This window comes from Balaenoptera ricei, chromosome 3 (genome assembly GCF_028023285.1).
Source record: "Balaenoptera ricei isolate mBalRic1 chromosome 3, mBalRic1.hap2, whole genome shotgun sequence".
NCBI classification, from domain to species: Eukaryota; Metazoa; Chordata; class Mammalia; order Artiodactyla; family Balaenopteridae; genus Balaenoptera; species Balaenoptera ricei.
This window is the reverse complement of record NC_082641.1, coordinates 111531998-111539456: the sequence shown is the minus strand read 5'-3', so window position 1 is coordinate 111539456 and position 7459 is coordinate 111531998. Positions and strand designations below refer to the sequence as shown.

At 38.7% G+C, this 7459-nt stretch overlaps 1 pseudogene; it reads left to right on the top strand.

Annotated features, from left to right (window-relative positions):
- Positions 1-7063: 7063 nt before the first annotated feature.
- On the top strand, positions 7064-7255 carry LOC132363782 (cytochrome c oxidase subunit 7C, mitochondrial-like; annotated as a pseudogene).
- The last annotated feature ends 204 nt before the right edge of the window (positions 7256-7459 follow it).

The window sequence follows — 7459 nt, the reverse complement described above, 5'->3', positions numbered from 1 at the left end:
CCACAGCTAGGAGACCCCCAAGCAGGCACCAAGTGCAGCCCCCACTGCCCCAGGAGTGCACGGACAGCAGTCACCTATACGAGACATGCAAGCAGGCATCAAGCCCTGCCCCCACCATCCAAGGGGTGTGCAGGGGCCACTGACCTGCACACCTGATATAAAGGGGATAAGGGCCAGCACACGCTGAGGAAAGAGACAGCAAGCATCCAAACTAAAAGCAGCCCCTCAATTCCAGAAAAGATGGAGTAGAAGGACTTCCGTTCACCTTCTCTCACAAAAACACCAAACTCACAACCAACTGCTGAACAACCATTGACAAAAAAGACTGGAACCTACCAAAAATATATATATTTTACATTCAAAGACAAAAAAGCCACAACAAGATGATAGAAGGGGTGCTTTCATGATATAATCAAATCTTATACCCACTGGGGTGGGGGACAAAACACAAACTGGAAAATAACTGTATCAGAGAGGTTCTCCAACAAGAGTGAGGTTCCTGAGCCCCACGTCATGCTACCCAGCCTGAGGGTCTGGCATCAGGAGGAGTCCCCAGCGCATTTGCCCTTGAAGGCCAGCAGGGCTGGAGTGCAGGAGCTCTACAGGACAAGGGGAAACAGATACTCCACGCTTGCAGGACATACACAAGGTTTCAAGTACACTGGGACCCAGCATAAAGCAGTAGCTCCATAGGACCCTGGGCTGGGCCTACCTACGAGTCTTGGAGGGTCTCCTGTGGAGGCAGGAGTCAGCTGTGGCTCACTGAGGAGGCAAGGACACTGGTGGCAGAGGCCACAGAGAATATTGATCAGTGTGAACTCTCCTGGAAGTTGCCATTTTGGCATCAAGACCTGGCCATACCCAACAGCCTACAGGCTCTAGTACTGGAACGCCTCAGGCGAAACAACCAGCAGGATAGGAACACAGCCCCGCTCATCAGCAGACAGGCTGCCTAAAGCCATATTGAGCCAACAACCACCTCTAAACACAAACCTTAACACGGCCATGCCCAGCAGAGAGCAAGACCCAGCACCACCCACCAGAGGGCAGACACCAGTCCCTCCCACCAGGAAGCCTGCACAAGCCTCTGGAACAACCTCACCCACCAGGAGGCAGACACCAGAAAGAGGAGCTATTATGCAGCCTACAGAACAGAGACTAAAACACAGAAAGTTAGACAATATGACATGGCAGAGGAATATGTCCCAGACGAAGGAACAAGATAAAAACTCACAAGGAAAACTAAATGAAGTGGAGATAGGCAACCTACCTGAAAAAGAATTCAAAGTAATGATAGTAAAGATGATCCAAGATCTCAGTAAAAAATGGTGGCACGGATCGAGAAGATACAAGAGATGTTTAACAAAGACTTAGAAGAACTAAAGAACAAACAAACAGAGATGAACAATACAATAATTAAAATTTTAAAATTCACTAGAAGGAATCAATAGCAGAATAAGTAAGGCAGAAAAACGGATGAGTGAGCTGGAAGACAGAATGGTGGAAATCACTGCCACAGAACAGAATAAAGAAAATAGAATGAAAAGAAATGAAGAAAGTCTCAGAGACCTCTGGGACAACATTAAACACACCAACATTTGCATTATAGGGGTCCCAGAAGGAGAAGAGAGAGAGAAAGGACCTGAGAAAATATTTGAAGAGATAGTAACCAAAAACTTCCCTAACATGGGAAAGGAAATAGTCATCCAAGACCAGGAAGCGCAGAGAGTCCCAGGCAGGATAAACCCAAGGAGGAACACACCAAAATGCATAAAAATCAAATTAATAAAAATTAAAGACAAAGAAAAAATATTAAAAGCAACGAGAGAAAAACAACAAATAACATACAAAGGAACACCCATAATGTTATCAGCTGATTTCTCACCAGAAACTCTGATGGGCAGAAGGGAGTGGCACAACATATTTAAAGTGATGAAAGGGAAAAACCTACAACCAAGAACACTCTACCCAGCAAGTCTCTGATTCAGATTCAATGGAGAAATCCAAAGCTTTACAGATAAGCAAAAGCTAAGAGAATTCAGCACCGCAAAACCAGCTTTACAACAAACGCTTAAGAAACTTCTCTAGGTGGAAAAGAAAAGGCCACAACTAGAAACAAGAAAATTAGGAATGGGAAAGTTCACCAGTAAAGGCAAAAATACAGTAAGATAGGAAATCATCCACACATAAATATGATATCAAAACCAGCAATCATGAGAAGAGGTGAGTACAAATGCAGGAGGTTGGAAATCCATTTGAAATTAAAAGACCAGCAACTTAAACAATTTTGTTTATATATAGACTGCCATATCAAAACCTCATGGGAACTGCAAACCAAAAATCTACAACAGAAACACACACAAAACAGAAAAAGCAATCCAAAAACAACACTAAAGATAGTCATAAAATCACAATAAAAGAAAACAAAAGAAGAAGGGAACACAAAAGATCTTCAAACAAAATCCAAAACAATTAAGGAAATGGCAGTAAGAACATAAATATCGATAATTACCTTAAATGTGAATGGATTAAATGCTCCACCCAAAAGACATAGACTGGCTGAAAGAACACAAAAACCAGACGCATATATATGCTGCCTAGAAGAGATCCATTTCAGATCTAGGGACACATACAGACTGAAAGTAAGGGGATGGAAAAAGGTATTCCATGCTAATGGAAATTAAAAGACAGCTGGACTAGCAATACTCATATCAGACAAAATAGACTTTAAAATAAAGACTGTTACAAGAGACAAAGAAGGACACTACATTATGATCAAGGGATCAATCCAAGAAGAAGATAAAACAACTGTAAATATATATGCACCCAACATAGGAGCACCTCAATATATAAGGCAAAAGCTAACAGCCATAAAAGGAGAAATTGAAAGTAACACAATAATAGTGGGGGACTTTAACACCCCACTTTCATCAATGGACAGACCATCCAGACAGAAAATCAAGAAGGAAACACAGGCCTTAAATGATACATGAGACCAGATGGACTTAATTGATATTTATAGAGCATTCCATCCAAAAGCAGCAGAATACATATTCTTCTCAAGTGCACATGGAACATTCTCCAGGACTGATCACATGTTGGGCCATAAAGCAAGACTTGGTAAATTTAAGAAAACTGAAATCATATCAAGCATCTTTTCCAACCACAATGCTATGAGATTAGAAATCAACTACAAGAAAAAAACTGTGAAAAACACAAACACTTGGAGGCTAAACAGTATGCTACTAAACAACCAATGGATCACTGAAGAAATCAAAGAGGACATCAGGAAAATACCTAGAGAAAAATGAAAATGAAAGCACAATGAACCAAATTTATCCCAAATTTATGGGATGCAGCAAAAGCAGTTCTAAGATGGAAGTTTATAGCAATATAATCTTACCTCAGGAAACAAGAAAAATCTCAAATAAACCACCTAATCTTACACCTAAAGCAACTAGAGAAAAAACAAAGAAAACCCAAGGTTAGTAGAAGGAAAGAAGTCATGAGGATCAGAGCAGAAATAAATGAGACAGAGACAGAAAAAAATAGAAAAGATCAATAAAACTGAAAGCTGGTTCTTTGAAAAAATAAACAAAATTGATAAACCTTTAGCCAGACTCATCAAGAAAAAAGGGAGAGGTCTCAAAACAATAAAATTAGAAATGAAAAAGGAGACATTACAATGGACACCACAGAAATACAAAGGATCATAAGAGACTAGTATAAGCAATTATATTTCAATAAAATGGACAACCTACAAGAAATAGACAAATTCTTAGAAAGGTACAGTCTCCCAAGACTAAACCAAGCAGAAATAGAAAATATGAACAGACCAATCACAAGTACTGAAATTGAACCTGTGATTTTAAAATTTGCAACAAAGTCCAAGACCAGATGGCTTCACAGGTGAATTCTATCAAACATTTAGAGAAGAGTTAACACCTATCCTTCTGAAATTATTCCCAAAAAAATGCAGAGGAAGGAACACCCCCAAACTCATTCTATGAGACTACCCTCACCTTGATAAAAAAAAAAAATAGACAAAGATACCACAAAAAAAGAAAATTACAGGCCAGTATCACTGATGAAGATAGACATAAAAATCCCCAACAAACACCTGCAAAATATCCAAATCCAACAATACATTCAAAGGATCAACACCATGATCAAGTGGGATTTATCCCAGGGTTGCAAGGAGTTTTCAGTGTCTGCAAATCAATCAGTGTGATACACCACATTAACCAATTGAAGAATAAAAACCTATGATCATCTCAATAGATGCAGAAAAAGCTTTCAAAAAAACTCAACACAATTTATAAAAACTCTCCAGAAAGTAGGCATAGAGAGAATCTACCTCAACATAATAAAGGCCTTTTATGACAAACTCACAGCTAACATCATACTCAATGGTGAAAAACTGAAAGCATTCCATCTAAGATCAGGAACAAGATGAGGATGTCCACTCTCACCACTTTTATTCAACATAGTTTTGGAAGTCCTAGCCATGGAAATTAGAGAGGGGGAAAAAAATAAAAGGAATCCAAATTGGAAAAGAAGAAGTAAAGTTGTAAGTGCAGATGATATGATACTATACATAGAAAATCCTAAAGGTACTACTAGAGCTCATCAATGAATTTGGTAAAGTGGCAGGATACAAAATTAATACACAGAAATCTGTTGCATTTCTATACACTAACAATGAAAGATCAGAAAGAGAAATTAAAGAAACAATCCCATTTACCATCACATCAAAAAGAATAAAAATACCTAGGAATAAACCTACTTAAGGAGGCAAAAGATCTCTACTCTGAAAACTATAAGATGCTGATGAAAGAAATCAAAGATGATACAGGCAGATGGAAACATATACCATGTTCTTGGACTGGAAGAATCAATGTTGTGAAAATGACTATACTACCCAAGGCAATCTACAAATTCAATGCAATTCCTATCAAATTACCAATGGCATTTTTCACAGAACTAGAACAAAAAAATTTTTAATTTGTATAGAGACACAAAAGACCCCGAATAGCCAAAGCACTCTTGAGAAAGAAAATCGGAGCTGGAGGGATCAGGCTCCCTGACTTCAGACTATACTACAAAGCTACAGTCATCAAAAAAGTATGGTACTGGCACAAAAACAGAAATATAGCTCAATGGAACAGGATAGAAAGTCCAGAGATAAACTCACGCACCTATGGTCACCTAATGTATAACAAAGGAGGCAAGAGTATACAATGGAGAAAAGACAGTCTCTCCAGTAAATAGCCCTGGGAAAACTAGACAGCTACATGTAAAAGAATGAAATCAGAACACTCCCTAACACCACACACAAAAATAAACTCAAAATGGATCAAAGACCTAAATTTAAGACTGGATACTATAAAACCCTTAGAGGAAAACATAGGCAGAATACTCTCTGACATAAATCTCAGCAAGATCTTTTTTGACCTACCTCCTAGAGTAACGGAAATAAAGACAAAAATAACAAATGGGACCTAATTAAACTCAAAAGCTTTTGCACAGCAAAGGAAATCATATACAAAATGAAAAGACAAGCCATAGAATGGGATAAAATGTTTGCAAACGGTGGAACTGACAAGAGATTAATCTCCAAAATTTACAAACAGTTCATGCAGCTCAATCCCAAAACAAACAAACAACCCAATCAAAAAAATGGGCAGAAGACCTAAATAGACATTCCTCCAAAGAAGACATACAGATATCCAAGAGGCACATGAAAAGATGCTTAACATCACTAATTATCAGAGAAATGCATATCAAAACTACAATGAGATATCACCTCACACTGATCAGAGTTGCCATCATCAAAAAGTCTACAAACAGGGCTTCCCTGGTGGCACAGTGGTTGACACTCTGCCTGCTAATGCAGGGGACACAGGTTCGAGCCCTGGTCTGGGAAGATCCCACATGCCGCGGAGCAACTAGGCCCGTGAGCCAGAATTACTGAGCCTGCGCGTCTGGAGCCTGTGCTCCGCAACAAGAGAGGCCACGATAATAAGAGGCCCGCGCACCGCGATGAAGAGTGGCCCCCACTCACCGCAGCTAGAGAAAGCCCTCGCACAGAAACGAAGACCCAACACAGCCAAAAATAAATAAATTTAATAAAAAAAAAAAAAAAGTCTACAAACAATAAATGCTGGAGAAGGTGTGGAGCAAAGGGAACCCTCCTTCACTGTTGGTGGTAATGTAAATTGATATTACTACCATGGAGGTTCCTTAAAAAACTAAAAATAGAGATACCATACGATACAGTAATTCCACTCCTGGGCATATACCCTGAGAAAACCATAATTCAAAAAGATACATGCACCCCAGTGTTCATTGCAGCGCTGTTTCCAATAGCCAAGACATGGAAACAATCTAAATGGCTATCGACAGAGGAATGGATAAAGAAGATGTGGTACATACAATGGAATATTACTCAGACATTTAAAAGAATGAAATAATGCCATTTGCTGCAACATGGATGGACCTGGAGATTATCATACTAAGTAATTAAGTCAGACAGAGAAACACAAATATCATATGATATCATTTATATGTGGAATCTAAAAAAAAAGATACAAATAAACTTATTTACAAAATAGAAACAGACTCACTGACTTAGAGAATGAACTTATGCTTACCTGGGTAGAAGGAGGAGGGGGTGGGATAAATTGGGAGTTTGGGATTGACATGTACACACTGCTCTATTTAAAATAGATAACCTAACACAACATTGTAAACCAATTATACTCCAATAAAGATGTTTAAAATAAATAAATAAAATAAAATTTGGAAAAAAAAAACATAAAATAGATAACCAAGGACCTACTGTATAGCACAGGGAACTCTGCTCAATACTCCGTAATAACCTAAACGGGAAAATAATTTGAAAAAGAATAGATACAAGTATATATATAACTGAATCACTTTGCTGTACACCTGAAACTAACACAACATTGCTACTCAACTATGCTCCAATACAGCTTGGTGTGCCGCCACCATTTCTTGCACCTTCAGTCTCTGCGCCTTTTGCAGAGCTTCCCACAGCACTATGTTGGGATAGAGCATCCAGAGGTTCACAACCTCTGTGGTCCGTAGGAGCCACTATGAGGAGGGTCCAGGGAAGAATTTACCATTTTCAGTGGAAAAGAAGTAGCAGTTACTAGCTATTATGAGTTTGTACTTTGGGTCTGGATTTGCTGTGTCTTTCTTCAGAGTTAGACAGCAACTGCTTAAAAAATAATCCATGAGACAGATATGTAGAGCAGCATTTTAAGAGGGGCAGTCTCTTTGAAAAAAGGATCAAACTCTTGAACTCAGCATCCTAGATATGTTTGTAAATAAACTTATGGCATAAACCCTTAATGCTTCTTCTCTGAAATATGGAACATGCTAATTGAGCTTGTGCTTACTTTTTATTTGGGCAATATTCCATTATTAGTTTCTT